The sequence below is a fragment of the Sciurus carolinensis genome, chromosome 2 (genome assembly GCF_902686445.1).
Source record: "Sciurus carolinensis chromosome 2, mSciCar1.2, whole genome shotgun sequence".
NCBI classification, from domain to species: domain Eukaryota; kingdom Metazoa; phylum Chordata; class Mammalia; order Rodentia; family Sciuridae; genus Sciurus; species Sciurus carolinensis.
Window position 1 is genome coordinate 170,502,382 of NC_062214.1, and position 16,927 is coordinate 170,519,308.

At 40.5% G+C, this 16,927-nt stretch overlaps 1 protein-coding gene across 5 annotated transcripts in view; it reads left to right on the forward strand.

Moving 5' to 3' along the window:
- The window catches only part of Rgs6 (regulator of G protein signaling 6), a 567,125-nt gene that overhangs the window by 6,427 nt on the left and 543,771 nt on the right, over nt 1–16,927 (forward strand). The window lies entirely within an intron of this gene.

A 16,927-nucleotide genomic window follows, 5' to 3' on the forward strand; every position in this document is an offset into this window, starting at 1 on the left:
GTACAGTTTTGTTCAGAGAGAGAGTATGTCAGAACTGGAAGAGAAAATCTTTAGGAGTAGGAAGAAATTTCATAGGTGAAGAAAGAGATAATGGAAAAATTTTTTTAGGTGAAAAGTGTTAATAATGATTGGTTATTAAGCCAGTTGTTTGCTTCCAGAGTAAGAACTGACATAATGGACTGGGGTGTAGCTTAGTGGTAGAACTTGTGCCTAGAATACAGGAGACCCTGGGTCCAATTTCATTAACAACATTAACATCAACGACAAACCAAACAGAGAAACAAACAGAAAACCTAATATGCAGTCTCTAAAGTCATCCCAGACAACTCCAGCTGAAATGGTAACTCCTGCCTCTGCTCGTTGCTCTGTCTTTCCCAGCTCCTTTTCCATGGCTTTCCCACCAGGACTTTATGTTGTTATCATCATTTCTATATCGTCTGCCTCCTTGCTCTAGGATGTACATTCCAGCTGAGCAGGTACTGTCTTATTCCCTGCTATAATGTCAGCATCTGTTGCAGATTCTGGTTCACAGTAATTAAGAATGACCTGTGGAATGAAGGAAGGAAGGAGAAACCATTAGGAAATGACTTGCAATCGCAAGCCCGTAAGACTAGGTAGGTAAAGCAAACGAGAGAAACAAGTGTAGTTTCTTTCACGAGAGCAACTTCAGTTGTATTTTTCCTTAAACATACTTTGTGTTAAATATATAGAAAGTTTTTATTCTCAGAAAGAAACCTATTTATACCACTTTTTCCCCTTGACCATGGGGCCCTCTGACACCTTTTCTAAAGAGACATGGGTGCCCAGTAACATTTCCTTTTTTTTCTAATGGTCACCCTTGTGCGATGATGAGTGGCAGCTGGAGCTGGACCTCTGGTTTGGGAAAGCATTAGGGTTGGGTGAGGACTGTGTTAAGGCAAAGGGTATGTGGCCTATTTTAAAGAGAGTGATAAAATTATAACAATAACAGGGCTTCTCACAAAGGCCTGTTATTGTCATATTTTAATCCATTTTTAATTGTTAGCTAATTCTAATTAGAAAGACATGATGTTGATCTGCATTGACCAATCCAAGAGAAACACTTGAGTTGGCTATACTTTATCTGTCTATGACCTCGCTAGAAAAAAGGAAACAATTAGAAGCAAATCCAATGGATTTCTCTCCTAAACTGCTATGTAAGTGCTACCATGTTCAGATTCCAAACCAAGCAGGAAGGTGCCCTCATTCTGCTGACCATACATCCTCATACAAAGACTGATTCAGCAGCCGGTCAAAATAGAAAGGATGAATTCACAAAGAATAAATGTATTGATTATATTTTAGGTTTTTTTTTTTTTTTTTTTTTTTTAAGGGGAAGGCACTTTCATTTTCAGTACAACAGGTAGTGTAGGGACTTACCTGCTGGCTTCTGCCCAGAGCCAGGGGTATGTGACATGAGAAAAAATAGCTTAACAGTATTGATCTGCATTTTTCCCAGTTGCAGAATAGAATAGAGGTGGGAAATTGTGATTGCTTTGAGGGCATGCTGAAGAGCGAACCTGAAGACAGTCCCTGGAACGCATACTCTGCTCTTCATCGGCTTGGGGAGATTCCCCACCCCGGACCACAATTAGCCTATGATCTGTGCTGTTCTTCCCTGCTCCCTGTTCTGCTGGTCCACATCAGGTTATAAGTCTCACAACCACAGACCCTTGTCTAGATGATGGTTAATTGGATAGGGCTCTTGTGTTCAGGAAACTTACAGTATTTTTTTTTTAATGTTCATTTTATTTATTTATTTATTTTTTTAAATTGATTTTTATTGTAAACAAATGGGATACATCTTGTTTCTGTTTGTACATGAAGTAGAGGCATACCATTTGTGTAATCATACATTTACCTAGGGTAATGGTATTTGATTCATTCTGTTATTTTTTTTTCCTTTCCCCCCACCCCCCCCTTTTCCCCACCCACGCCTCCCACCCCTCTTTTCCCTCTATACAGTCCCTCCTTCCTCCATTCTTACTCCCCACCCACCCCCCATTATGTGTCATCATCCACTTATCAGCAAGATCATTCGTCCTTTGGTTTTTTGAGATTGGCTTATCTCACTTAGCATGATATTCTCCAATTTCATCCATTTGCCCGCAAATGCCATAATTTTATTATTTCATTATTTTTTTAAAGATAGGGAAACGGCCTGGTAAGGAATGAGGGAGATTCCTTCCCACCAAGAGTTTTCTCCAGAGATGTTGAGTGAATAAACTGGACCTTGCAGGACTGTCAGTTTTGGGGCCTATGGGTTGGGGCCTGGGGTGGCAAGGGTGTGCACAAGGCACTTCAGTGCAAATAAAAGGAAAGGAGGGATGGCACGCAAGGAGCACGCAGAGAATACTTACCATGCTCTACAGAGTGGCAGGTCCTTAACCTTTCTGGCAGAAGTCTGCGGTAATGAACTTGAAACTTGAGTGAAAACAGGGATATGGGGAACCGCGGTTGGAGGCAAAACTGCTTAATAAATACTTGCTGTTTCCTGAAAGCAAAACGAGAAAACAAAGTAGATGATGAGTGACACCTCCCTCCACTGGTGTTGGTGGCCAAGGTGTGCCACAGTGAGTCTTATGGTTTCTGGTTTCCTGAATCTCACTCCCCCTCCTAAAACACTTGCAGGTTTTTTTTTTTTTTAATTAAAAAAATTTTTTTGTTTAGTGTTTTTTTTTTTTTAATTTTGATTCATTGTACACAAATGGGGTACAACTGTTATTTCTCTGGTGGTTCGTGCAGTAGAGTCGCACCATTTGCGTAATCATACATGCACATAGGGTAATGATGTTTGTCTCATTCTGTTATTTGCACAGTTCCCAGGCACTTGTGCATGTCCCTGCACCGTGTTAGGCTCTGGCCAAAGGTTCACTGCCTTTCAGACCTGCAGACACGGAGGGGTTGACAGCTGACGCCTAGATCTCTCTGTGACTCAAGGGCAAAACAGATGAGTCGTTGGATGAGCTTGATTTAACTTACTTGGCATGACTGGTTAGGAAGTCCTCAGCTGTCTCACCCCAATGCATAGGGTATTTAGCATCATGCCAAAGCATATGCTGTCAATTCCAGGTTTGTATTTTTTTTTGGCTTCCTTTAGCTTTCAAAAACTTCTCTGTAAAAACCACTTCCCCTGCCTACCATCTGCTGTACAACCCCCTCTCCCACTTAAAAGGAATCCGTTTCTGATCCCCAGTTTCATTTATTTTCTAATACTCCTTGACAGGAATGACTAGCTGGCTTTTCAACAATATGTTTGAAAAGAGACTGGTTTAAGTTGAATTTTGCTTATTGGGAGTTCTTGGCTGGGGAAAGTTTTCTGTGGTTGAGATTAGCCATTTTGTTGGATATATGAAGATGAAAGTGATTGATAAGACTAGAAATGCAAGTTGGAGACCAGTCTATGGAGGAACGTAGGTGCCACAGACATAAGATAATGGTGGTGATTATGGCGATTCAGTGCTCTCTCAGATGCAGAACTCCCCCTGAATCCCTGCCCCCACAGAAAAAAAGAAAGAAAGAAAAAGAAAAAAGATGATATCCCAACTGAACTTAAGTAAAATTCAGATGTCTCAAAAATACATTTATCTGGCCATATATCTGAGAATTCAGGTATGGCTGGATCCAGGACTTAAATGATCCCACCAGCACTCTTACTTGATGCTTGATCTCCTTGATTTCCTCCTTTTGTGACACTAAAGAAAAAAAAAAGATGGTCATTAATGTCCCAGATCTTCCTTCTTCCAGTGTCCAGTCTCAGGGAAGGACTTTGGTCCTAATCTGTCCCATGACTAGGTTGGTCCAGTCTGTATGTCCAATGATCAAGCATATTCTGTCCAGGACAGGTCACAGCCCCATTCTTCTTTTCTAGAAGAAGAAGATTTACTGGGAAATGGAATAGTCAACCAGAAGTAGCAACTGCCTCAATCTTCAAAAATTTTTTATTGCAGGGCAGTAAAAAGTCATTAAGGATGAATGCAGAGAATTTTAGCCACTGTGGGAGCTCTGAATTTTTTTTTTTTTTTTTTTTTTTTTTTTTGAGTTAGAAGACTTTCTAACTCTTGGGAGATGTTGTGAAGCATTCTTTTAATTGTCTCCATTCCACTTCTGGCCCTCTCATTCAGTGATGGTCACATCTATACCTACCACAGGTGCTCACAGTGGTGACAGACACCACCTCTGCTCCCTCACCATCCCTCTGACCTCAGCCCTGTTCTGATACCACTTTTCCCATTGCTCTCCATGGGATGGCTCAAGTGCCACCCTGAGAAACAGACATGGTCCCCTTCTCCTAGATCTGCATTTATTTACCCTCTTTGGTTTTAAACACACAATTCTATTAAAGTATAACGTATTTACAGAAAAGTGCACAAATCATCACTTCATGAATTTTCAAACAGTAAACACATCCGTGATATGGCTCCCAGATCACAAAATAGAATATTATCATTTTTTCCCCCCAAAACCACCTCATGCACCTCCCTGTAAACATATACCCTTATTTCTCCAGTGGTGACCATTAACCTGGTTTCCAACACCACAGCTTTCTCATTTTTGAAATACATGAAATATTCATATATATCTGCTCTTTTGTCCTGGCTTGTGCAGTGTTTGAGAGATTCATTCATGTTGTGATGGGTAGCAGTAATTTATCCATTTTTATTGCTGCACAGCATTCTACTTTGTGATATTCTGCAAACGGTTATTTATAAGGGACATTTCTAGTTTAGGCATATGATGAATAGTGCTGCTATAGTCATTTTTGCATGTGTTTTATGATATACTTCGGAATGCATTTCTGTTTGGAATACCTCTGGAGAGTGGCTTGCTGGGTTATAGAACATGCTCATGTTCAGATTTAGTGGGTCCTTACAAAGGGTTTTCCTGAGTAGTTGTACTGGTTTATTCTCCTATGATTAGTTTATGAGTGTTCTGTTTCTCCATATCCTTGGTGAGACTTGGGATTGTCAAACTTTTGGATTTTAGATATTCTGGTGTGTATCGGGTGGTAGCTCATGGTTTTAATTTGCATTTCTCTGATGACTAATGATGCGCCTTTTTAATATTTCTTTTGTCATTTTTAATAATGTCTCACTAAGTTACTGAGGCTGACCTTCTGTTTGCCATCCTCCTGCCTCAGCCTCCCAGATGGCTGGGATTACAGGTGTGTGTGCCACCACTGGCTGATTGTGGACCACCCCCCATTTATTTGTCTTTTGTAATGCCTGTTCAAGTTGATTGCCTAGTTTTCTATAATTGTCTATTCTGTGGATTTGTAGGTTTCTTTTTTCTTTTCTCAATACCAGAGATGGAACCCAGGGCTCTGCTCATGCTAGGCAGTTGCTCTACCCCTGAATTAAATGTTCATCCTAGGATTCTTCTTTTTAAAAAATAAATTCCTAATATAAATATTTTTACCCATCATTTGTATTTCAAAGAACTTTTCCCATCTCTGTGGTTCGCCTTTCACTCTCTTTTGATGAATAGGAGATCTTACTATAAATATAATCCAATTTATCAGTCTCTTCCTTTATTGGTTATTATTTTCTTGGTCTGTAAAAGACAAGTCCAGAAAGCTAGTCTATTTTAATTTGCAGAAGACCTATTGTTTTGCCTTTTGGTGTCAAAAATTCCACCTGGGCTTGATGTTTGTCTATGATGTGGGAAAGACATCCATATTTATTTTGCTTTTGGATGTCCAGTTAACCCAGCCCCATGTATTTAAAGATCACTCCTTTATCTACTGCTCTGAAATGTCCCCTTTGTTATCAGACAGGTGATCACACATATGTGGGTCTGTCTCTGTGCTTTCTAGTCTGTTCTGTTTTCTCTTGGTCTATTCTAGTGCTGACACGCTGTCTTAATTATAATGAGTCCTGGTATCCAGTGGTGTGTGTCCTCCCTCCCTGTTCTTATTTAAGAATAGCTTAGTTATTCTTAGTCGTTAGCCTTACATATACATTTTATAATTGTCTTTTGATGGGATTTTGATTGAGATTGCATTAAATCTCCAGCCCAAATTGGGAGTAAATCAACACCATTACCTTGTTTACTATTTCAGTCTGTTAATATGATAATCCTCTCATTCATTTAGAGTTTTTGTTAGTATTTTCACATCCTTCTATGATGTAAAGGTATTGCACATCTTTTAAAAGATATATTCCTAGTGTTTGAAGTTATTTTTGAGTTTATAAATATTTTTATAAAGCTATCATTTTCTGAGCATTTTGAGCATTTGTTACTGATACATAAACATACAGCTGAGTTTCACATGTTTCCCTTGTATACAGTGACTTTGTTAAATTCAGTTCTTAGTTCTAGTAGTTCTGTGAAGATTTTTACTAATATTTCATGTACACAATTTAATTACCTGCAAAACAATTTACTGCTGTCACCAGCACCACCAAACTCTCGGGTCCAGTGAGGGGCGAAGGGGGATTGGAAAATAAAGATTCACGACACAGATCTTGAAGATTAAGCTGGGATCAGGTGGAGCTAAGCTCTCTGATGGAGATGCACAGCTAAAGAGTTATGCCAGCAACCTTTATTTATATATGTCTTATTATCAGGTTAGACTATGCAACCATTATTCTTTGTATTCAGGAAAGTTACAGAAACCAGGACATCTGTGTAGCTTTTCCACAGTTGCAAAGTGCAACATTAGGAGCTTTGTGTAGCTCTCAAGGAAGTTCATTGTTAAAAGTTGCTATAAGGTGGGCAGGAACTGGAGAAGCGGAGCTGGTGAAACATTGTGGTTGTCTAGCATTAAGAATTTCTTCCTTCCCAGGAGCTGTGTGCCTGAGATCAAGGTCAGAGCTGATAGGACTCTTGCACAGAGCCTCCTCATGCAGGGCAATGCCTCAGCAGCTAGGCATCCTGTGCCCGTGTACAGGAACATTCCCATGCAACGGACATGCCACAGCCATGAGGTCATCAGAGACCCCATCTCAGTCACTGCTCTCCCATCCTCTGTCAGTGCTCTCCACGATTTGCACTTTTCCCTTTCTAATTATTGTGACTTTTATTTCTTTTTCTTGCCTGTTGGATTGCCTAAGACCTTTAATATAAAGGTGCAGGGAAGTGATAGTGGGTATACTTGTTTTATTTCTGATCTCAGTGGGAAAGTTTTACAATTTGACTCTTAGATATTATGGTTGCTGTAGGTGTTTCACAAATGTCCTCTGTCAGATTAAGCAAGTTTCCCATCACTCAAAATTTTCTAAGGATATTTTCACGAATAGCTGTTGAATTCGACTGAATACCTTAAAGCAATAGTTAACGTGGGATGTCGGTCTCTCCTCTGTGCTTCCCTTTTCTTTTGGATCTTGGCCCTGTATGCCCCACTGCCCTGGGAACTCTTCCTTCTCTATTCTACCCAGCTTTTCAGGTTGTTCTTGAGGGATGGTCTAGTACAAGGTCGCCCCCATTATAGGAAGTGGTACAATTCTAATTGTACTATTTTTGTCTTCCATCTACATGGTATGAGTAAAACTATAAAACAACCCCCTAGGAACCTATTCAATTGCTATTTCTTTGACTTATATTGCTTCTGGCTGGTGAGCTTTATGAATAGATTTTTCTTTTGTTAAGTTTTGCGCTCTCAAAAAGAGGAAAAGCCTACTGCTGTTCCAAGGGTGTGTATTATAGAGTCATAGAAGAGATGCCCTCCATGTTACATTTAAATGCTTAGTTTTAAGATCTAACCATACTGATTTTACCTGTCCTTTAAATAAGGGGAGAAAACAATGAGATCCCAAGGAAAGAGCTGACATTCTTAAGGAAAAAAAAAAAAGTCAATTGGAGTGCTTTTCTGCTTGGGTCCCCTGGGAACATGTCATCCTCGTCATTTCTTAGTCATTCCCTTTTTGTGCATAAAGATTGGCAAAGCTTCTCTGTCACTCCTACTTCTTCTCTAGCAGTCATACTATCTTTCATATGAAATTGGAGAAAAATAAAATGTTACTTCTGCAATATCTATAGTCAGTAGTATTAGAAACTCTGATCTTAGAACCCAGACTTACAAAACGTAAAAAACGTTAAGAGGAGATGCATTTGATATCTCAAGACCCAAGTTCTAATGCTGTTTCTGTTACTAACTAGCAGGGAAATACTAGAATATTGCTTGACCTCACCAGGACTTAGTGTTGTCCTTTGCAAAGTAAAGTTCTTGGGCTTATTCCCCAGACAGGAAAATTTTTTATACAAAGGACTAAATAATAAATATTTTGAGCTTCATGGGCCGTACAGTTCTTGAATCCTGCTATTGCAGGGGGAAAGTAGTCATAGGTAAGGAGTAAACAAAAATAAAACTTTATTTATGAATACAAATGCAAATATCATACAATTTTCTTATGTCACAGAATGTTATTATTCTTTCAACTTTTTTTCAGTCCTCTAAAAATGTAAAATTTCTTGCAGCCAGACCACGAAACCATTTCATGCATCCAGACCATAGAAAAAACAGGCAACAGGCTAGATTTGTCCCACGGATTCTGGTTTACTGACCCCTGTGCTCCTTGAATGTCAAAGGCTACTCCAGAACTCGGCTAGGAATTGAAATGCTAGTCTTTAAATTTTTTTCTTCTGTCCCATGAACATAGTTCAAAAGGGTCTATTCCTTTCTTTGTAATCAGTGAAGAATAAGAAAACTAAAAGATGTTTGTTTTACCTTCTCTGTTCCTTCTCTGATGTTGCTCTTTCTTTGTGGAGATCCAGGTTTCTGATTTACATACATTTCTCCTGACCGAGGGATTTCTTGTAGCCTTTCTTGCATGGTAGGTCTGCTGGTGATGAATTGCCTCAGTTTTTGCTTGTCTGAGAAAGTCCTTATTTTTCCTCCACTTTGGAAGGATAATTTCACTAGATGTGGCATTTTCAGTGGGAGGTTTTTTTTTTTTTTTCCTTTCAACATTTTAAGTATTTCATTCTGCACTCTTGCGTGGTGTCTGATGAGGATTCTTCTAGAGGCAGGATCCTTGTTCTTCTATAGGTAAGGATCTGACTTCTTTCAAGATTTGTTCTTTGTCTTTGGGTATTTAACCTAATTGGTGTTTTATAATCTCCCCAAATCTGTGGTTTGCTGTATGTCATTCATTTGGGGACTTTCTCAGTCATTTTTGCTTCAGATATTTCTTCTACTCCTTCCTCTTTCTTTACCTGAAATTCCGATTACACTTATGTTGTACCTTTTGATACTGTTTCATGGTTCTTGAACACTCTTTTGTCTTTCTTCAATTCTCTCTCTCTCTCTCTCTCTCTTTTTTAGTTTGGGAATTTTTTGTTGACCTTCAAGCTCACTGTTTTTTTTTTTTTTCTTGGCCATTTTGAATGTTCTGATGAGAACACAGAAGACATTCTTCATTTGTTACGGTGTTTTTTTTTTATTTTTAGCATTTCCTTTTTAAAGTAGTTTTTGAAAAAAGAGTTCCTATCTCTCTGCTGTTGTTACCATTTCTGTTTTCTATTAGAGCCCTTGACATTTTAAATCATATTTAAATTTTCTCTCTGTTAATGGCACCGGTAATTCCAACATCTGTCACGTCTGAGTCTGATTCTGGTGACAAATTGTCTATTTAGGATGTGGTTTTCCTTGCCTTTTTTTTTTTTTTTTTTTCACGTTTACTCATTTTCTCTTTTTTTTTTTTATTGTAAACAAATGGGATACATGTTGTTTCTCTGTACATGGTGTAAAGGCATACCATCCTTGCCTTTTAACATGCATGTAAGTTTCTCTTGATGTTCACCCGTGATTTATTATATAAGAGAAACTGAGGTAAATCAACCCTCTTGTGTGGGGTTTTATTTAGTCTGGCAAGGAATTGAGCTGTGTTTAATGTTTGCTGGAGCTGAAAGGTGTAGGTACTAGAGGCTTTGAAGTCTGCTCTCGTCTGTCTTTGCCTCTTCTTTGGACTTCAGTTTCCCTAGGTACTTCTTAGGGAGCTTGTGTCTTGGAGGTCCTTTAGCTGCACAATCTACTGTCGAACTGGAGTCTTGCTGGTATGGTGGTCAGGTACCTGTGGAAACGTACTATGACCATGTTTAAGAGTAGAAATGGAAGAATATATGAGAAGTCAAGATAGAGAACATGCCGACTCAGATAAGGGTGTCTGAATCCGAGGGACTTGCCTTCAGCTGCCTTGATTTCCTCAGTGAATTTTGAAGTGAGTCTGTCAGCTGAGACTATGTGCTAAGTTGGGCAAGAAGAAGATGAGATAGTCCAGAAAGGCAGAAAGAAACTTTGTAGAAAAATATCATAGATTTTATGGACAGTGTCAATGACTCATTTAAAATGTTTGTGGTCATGAGTTGAAGATGAGCTTGTTGTGTGATTTCTTCACCCCAGAGTTCCTCTGCTTAAATGTGAACTTGGAGTTGGTGGACCTCTGGGTTCCATCATGGTTGAGGTTTTACCAGGATAGAATGAGACAGAAAGGGAGAGGTGTGGGGATGCAAAGGAGTCGTTATGGGTGATTATCACTGTGGAGCCATTGAGAGAAGAAAGTGAAGGCATAGTGAGAGGCCATGGAAAATAAAACAAGTTGTAGGTTCCCGAGGTCAGTGTCCCGGTACGTTTGAAGACTGTTTGCAGTGAGTGTTGAGTAAGTGAGCTGGCAAGAGGGAAGGTGGGCAGAGTCGGGGTACACATATTGGGGTTTGGGAGGAGGCTGTCACTGGGAATTACAAGGTTCAGGATATGGCTGTGTGGGATGGTGTCTGAAGAGCAAATAGGTTGCGAGGAGCTAAGAAGCAACTGAGAATTCAACTTTTTCAGTGGATCTTTGATGTGAAGGTCACCCAGATTGATGAAGGAATTAGGAATGGAGAAGAAAACCCTGGAGAGTTGGAAGCTGGAGATTGCAGGCAATGAAAATACATAAGTAGGAGGGAGGGGAAACAGCGGCAAGGCTGAGCAGAAGGTGGCATGGCCAGACGGTCTGAGTGTCATAAGATCAGGGATTTGAGTAGGTGGAAGGGAGGGCAATCTTTTAAGGCAGCAATGGAGAGTCGAGGGAATGTCTCCCTTGCTTCTTGGTCTTGAGATATTTGGGATGTGGGTACCGGGGCTGCAGGAGAGGGGATGTCCTCAGGGGAAGTCAGGTTTCCACTAAGATCACCAAAAGGTCAAAGTTCAGAGAGCACGTGGAAGGGCATAGTGGGCATACTATTTACAGAAGACTTGTAAGGGCAGAAAGAGTCTACAGGGAGTCTGTGGGGCTGGTGGGGTTCAGACCTTGGTATGACAGGATGCCTGGGTGAACTTGACCTGAAGCATTGATTGCAGTCACCGTGAGTGCAGGACGGTGAGAGACCCCCAGGGCCAAGTAGGCTCTGCTACGTGGTGAACTTTCCACTTCTCCCTCCCAGCTTACATTTTAAGACCTTTGTTTAACATAGGGATACAAGAACATTTTACTTTATATGCAGCTTTGGTAGACTAATTTGTGTAGGCTCTTAGGCAGCTGTGGCAACTTGGAGAAGATGATATTTATTTATGTCTTAACATTGTGTTAGCATGGAGAAGTCAACTTCCGACACCCTAGAAAGTAGACTGAAGGAAACTCAGATGAGCTGAGGACCTACTAGGTACCAGCTTTTGTGTTAAACACTTGCTGTGAGTGGTTTCACTGGAGATTGGGATTGACATGTTGGAAAGATTGGATTTAGTTCTGGGTTGGAATTTTTCGTTCCTTGGCTAAGCTGTGCAACTTTGGGCAAGTCACTTATGGTCTCAAGTCTCCATTTTCTCATCTGTAGAGTAGAAATAATACCATGCACCTGTTGAAGTTTCTGGCTGAGCTGCCCAATGAGCAGGCAAGGCTGAGAACCTCTGCTACAGGGCAATGAGCGTTTGTTCCATTTTACAGAAGAGCAGGCAGAGGCTCAGAGGGGCTACATATGCTGCTCATGTCACACAGCACGTAAGCAATGTGGCTGGGATTGAAAGCCATTTCTTTGACTCTGGGACCCTTGACTCGTTCATTACATTTAGCATCTACCTTACTACAAGGGAAGCTAAAGGAAACACACTTTAGCATGTCTGCCTAACACAAGGCAATGTGGGAGGTGAGATGAACGGATCAGGTGAATGGAATCCAGGTCATTGGTTTCCAAACCTGGCCATGCTTTCAAATCACCTGGGGAACTCTAGGACTCTGAATCTCCAGGGACTCCCCAGGCCTACTGGATCAGAGTTTCTGGAATATGAGAACCAGGAATTTGCCTATTAAATTCTCCCCCAGGTTATTCTTGAGGCTGTTAGTCTGGTTCAGGTCCTTGGACCTACTTTTGAGGACCATTGAATTTTTCAGGACTGAAGTCCTGAAATGATCAAGCATTTATATCCCAGTACAACACTGGGTGCCTGGCAGTGCCACCAGAATTGGCCTTCAGGGGTCCAGCCCTATTGCTGTACTACTGGAAACAGACACTCGATCTGTCATTGAGCATTTGAACTTTGAGTGTATAGGAAATGTCAAGTTGGCAGACTCTGCTATAACAGAGAGAGTTATTTGTTCTTTAGAGCTGTTGTTCTTGCTTCTTTCCCCTGGAGGTTCCTGCCCACTCAGTCAGATTAGAGCTATATAAACAAGCTTGTACTACTGAGCTAGCACACATCATGTAATTTTTTTTCTCAAGTGCTTAACATTGCTGATATAAAAAAAAATCCATTGGTTTTAATGGGCTGAGGCAAACAATGTGAATTTGATATAATATGGAGGACAGGAAATAACATCTGCAGGAATTTTTATTTTGCAGCATCAATATTCAGACTATATTAAAGTCAGGGTTTAATGATGTCCCCTACATGACATTTCCCTGAACAGGGTTTTGAGGACTGAGCACTAAGAGTGGCAGGCCTGATGTTGAAAGCTGTTCGTGGTGTGCCGCAATGATTTTTGTGACATTGTCATGTAATTGTAGTTGTCTTGCTCTTAGTGCTTCATCAGGATCCCTTGAAGAGGTTGTGGTATTGCTGAAGGCTCAGTCTCAGATGCCCAGGGTTGGAATATCTGAGGTTGGGGATGGGCTTCTCCAGGATTCTGAGGCAGGTGGCCTGGGAATTTCACTCATCCCAATGCTGGCCTAGAGCAACAATCAATTTCTATGATCATCCTGTGCTAGGGACTCACCCTGTTCCCTCTTCAGCGGCAGCCTTGGGCCATGGAGGGTTTTCATCTTCCAGGTAAAGAGCTGGAAGTTTGGGGTGGGGGAATCATTCACCAAAGACTTCGTGGGAGGCTTAGTGGGCCAGGGCCAAAATGGCTTCTAAGTCCCTTAACTTTTCTACATCATCAAGTTTCTTCCTTCTAACTCCGCTCAGCATTGTTTTCTGCTGGACCCTGGGCTTTGCTCTACAGCAGCTGCTATTATCTAGAAAACAGCAGGTATTTGTTGTAACCATAAATTACAAATGCATGAAAGTTTGGAGTAAATCGCAGGCACATTCCTGACTCTCCAAAGATTTGTTCATCAGTTTGTGTCCTAGATGCTTAATTGGTCTCCCTCTTGGTTATACTTACCACTCTTCCCACATAGTCCTTTTTTACCTAAATTGCTCATGAATTCCAGAGGTGGATTCCTGAGTTTGGAGCTGGCTCAGGTCCATGAGCCCTGGGGACAATCCTCATGTGTGATTGCACTTGTGGGTCTTGGTCTGTGTGCAGTTTTACTGACATCTTATCCAGATGAATGTTCAGAAGGAACACACTGCATCTTGGTGGAATCTTACCAGTTCCATCATTCATTCAGAATATTTGGGTGCCCACTCTGTACTAGATCACATTCTAGGTGTCTGGGTAGAGGGGTGAACCCCACTGACAAAGCATCTGCCCATGCAGATCTGACTTTCTGGTGGAGGAAATCCCTGATACATAAGGACACAAAATGCCCTGCATGCAGACAGGTGTGAATCCCTGTTCTCACTCTCTGCACTTGGCTGCCTCCCACTTCATTTCTTTGAGATCAAATCATCTTTGTTTTGTTCTCTCAAGTGCTTCGCACCATGCTGAGCTGCTTCTGGGGCTTCCGATGTCCAAGCCTGCAGATGGTTGTATAGACTGGAATGGCAAACCCCGCCAACCTCAGCTGCTTGTCACCCTTCCACTCCCATCTCAGCTGTCACCTCCTCCTGTTCCAGGCCATCAGAATGGAGTGCCCACTCATTACGGCATCCACTGCACCTGTCACCCCTGCTGGGCTCTGAACATCTTAAGGAGCACCTCTGTGTGTCTTTGTCTGTGTATCCCCAGGGCCCAGCAGGGAGCCTTGAGAAAGGAGAGCTCAATAATTTACCCAAGGAATACATGTAGAGTCCCTGGAGCCTAGAGGTGAGGAGGGATGCTGGGTGGAACCAGGGATGCTCTGCCCCAGTACTGTGGTGATTCTGAGTTCAGCAGGAGGGCTGTCACCCGTAGAGGAGATGGGCTAGGATAGAGGCAGGGATGACAGAAGAGAGATGGCATGGAACATTCTAGCAAGTTAGAAAATTTGAAGTTCTAAGGTTCTAGCTTGGAGCACTGAAGAGCTCTAAGGATGCTGGTTTGCATAGCTAATGTCCATCTGAGGTCTGGGGAAGATGCAGCTTGACCTGGTTTTGACTGCTAGTTACTTGCAGAGTACAGGGTAGAGGTGGGGAGCCAAGTCCCCTAGTTCAGAGGGCTTTCCACTATGCTGGGACTGTGATTTGTGACAGATAAAGGAAAAAAAAAAAAAAAAAAAAGGCACTGAGAGGTGAAGTAATGTAGCCCAGATCACACAGCTAGTAAGTGGCGAGGCTGGGTTCAGATGTGGAGCTGATGACAGGGACCAACTTGTAACCACTAAGCTACATCTTCTTGAAGTTTGTACCATGTGTTAGTTTGAGCACATTTTCAGTTTTCCTCTTTTGTTAGCTGTGTGTCATTTTAGGAAATTAATATTATTAATATGTGTTCTATTTTTTCTATTATTATGTGTTTCCAGAAAAAAACACATCTTTTGAATAGTATAATATAATGAAAGTCCCTGGATTATTTTCCTGTAAGTATACAAGTGTGATATACATATAGAAAATGGAGAAAGTTCTGTTTTTTTTGACTACCATTAAATTTAAGACATTCCTACTTATTTCTGCTGTACTTTTTAAAAAAGAGATATTTTACAGCATAGTATAACGAATGAAAATCTGGTTTTCTAATTTCATGAGCCCCAGTGTTACAGCCAGTGAATGTAATTCTGAAAGTTTTTAAAAAATGTTTTTATTTGTTCTAATTAGTTATACATGACAGCAGAATGCATTTTGATTCATTGTACACAAACAGAATACATCTTTTCATTTCTCTGAAATTCTTACTGTCATGGGTTTCACATCCGTTTCTTCCTAGCATTTGTTGACACAGGGTTGAGAAGGTAGCTATATGACTCTTTTAGAAAAGATTCTTTCTAGACACAGAAAAATTAAGTGGCTTGTCTGTGTTTCAAAATGAGTTGATAGAGGGACCAAAAATAGAAGCTTTTCTAGTGAATACTAGATTCACTCAATTTCCTAACATAGACTCTCTGCATTCACTGAGCAGTTTACAGACCGGGTCCTGGACCCCTAGCCTGTTTGAACACAGAAATGCTTCTGTGGGTGGGAGGGGTTGCTGGGGAAAGGAGAGCTGAGACGTTTGTTTCTAGGTCATTTCCAACCTTGCTATTATTGCACAGTTTTCTAGGTGGAAGAGAATAGGCTTATTAAAGAGAAAGTATTCATTTTAAAATAAAGCAATGGAGATCCAAAAGAGCTCTGTTACATAGATAAATGAGCATACATAAATGGATTCAGTTTTTGTTTTTCATGCTCTGTCATATTCTGTATTAGGGCAAAGGAGTAGGCAACTAAGTAGTTGTTTAAAAATGAAACGGCATGCTGTTCATTTAACTTTAAAAGCCACTGATTAGAATAATAATCAGTGTTTCCATGTAGTACTCTATTCATGGAAATACTGATATAACAGAGAGCGGAGGTAATACAATGATGCTCTTTATTTTTTCATGTAATCTAATTTTAAAATACATTCTAATTCACAAATGATGAAGAAAGCCGGCGACATCATTCCAATGGGATATTTTGGGCAATTAAATTCTTTGCATAAATTACAAATTCCGGTCTCTCCAACTTCCACCCAAATTTGTTTTTATGGAATGAGCTTTGGTACCAATTTATTTTATAATAGAATGTTTCCTGAGTTTGTATTTTGAATGGATAGCCTTTTTTTGTTTTGGGTTAGACATGGTATTTATAAAAGTTTCTTGGATGAAAAGCCTCTGAATTTTGTGCAAATAATTCAGGCAGGCTCTTGGATTAGTGATAACATTTGTAAAGGACTCTTATGGCTTTATGCTGTGCTTTATCACTCAGTGTTGTTTACCCTTACCTGTGAGGTATATGTGCAATTCACATTTCACTGATGTAAAGGATGGAGTCCTCATGGTTCTGAGCATACAGCAGGTGTCCAGTATGTCAATTTTAAGGAGAAATTAACAAAGAGCACCCCATGGGATATTTAACTTGCCTGAGGTCATGCGGTAGGTAGAGTGTCACACTAAGAATTGAACTTCTGCATCTTCAATTAAATAATACAGTGGTATTTAGTATATTCAGAGTATTCTACAACCATCACCTCTTTCTGGTTCCAAAATATTTTTATCATCCTGAGGAGACTCCATGTTTTTTAAGCAGTGACCCTATTCCCTCTTCCCCTTTCTCCAGCTACTAGAAACCCTCAGTCTTCTGTCTATTTGGATTTACCTGTTCAGGGTAGTCCAAATAAATGGACTTCTCAATATCTCACTTTTTCTGTCTGCCTTCTTTCGTTTAGCCTAATGGTTTCATGGTTCCCAGAACTTCACTCCTTTTCATGGTGGGATAATCTTCCATTGGATGGGT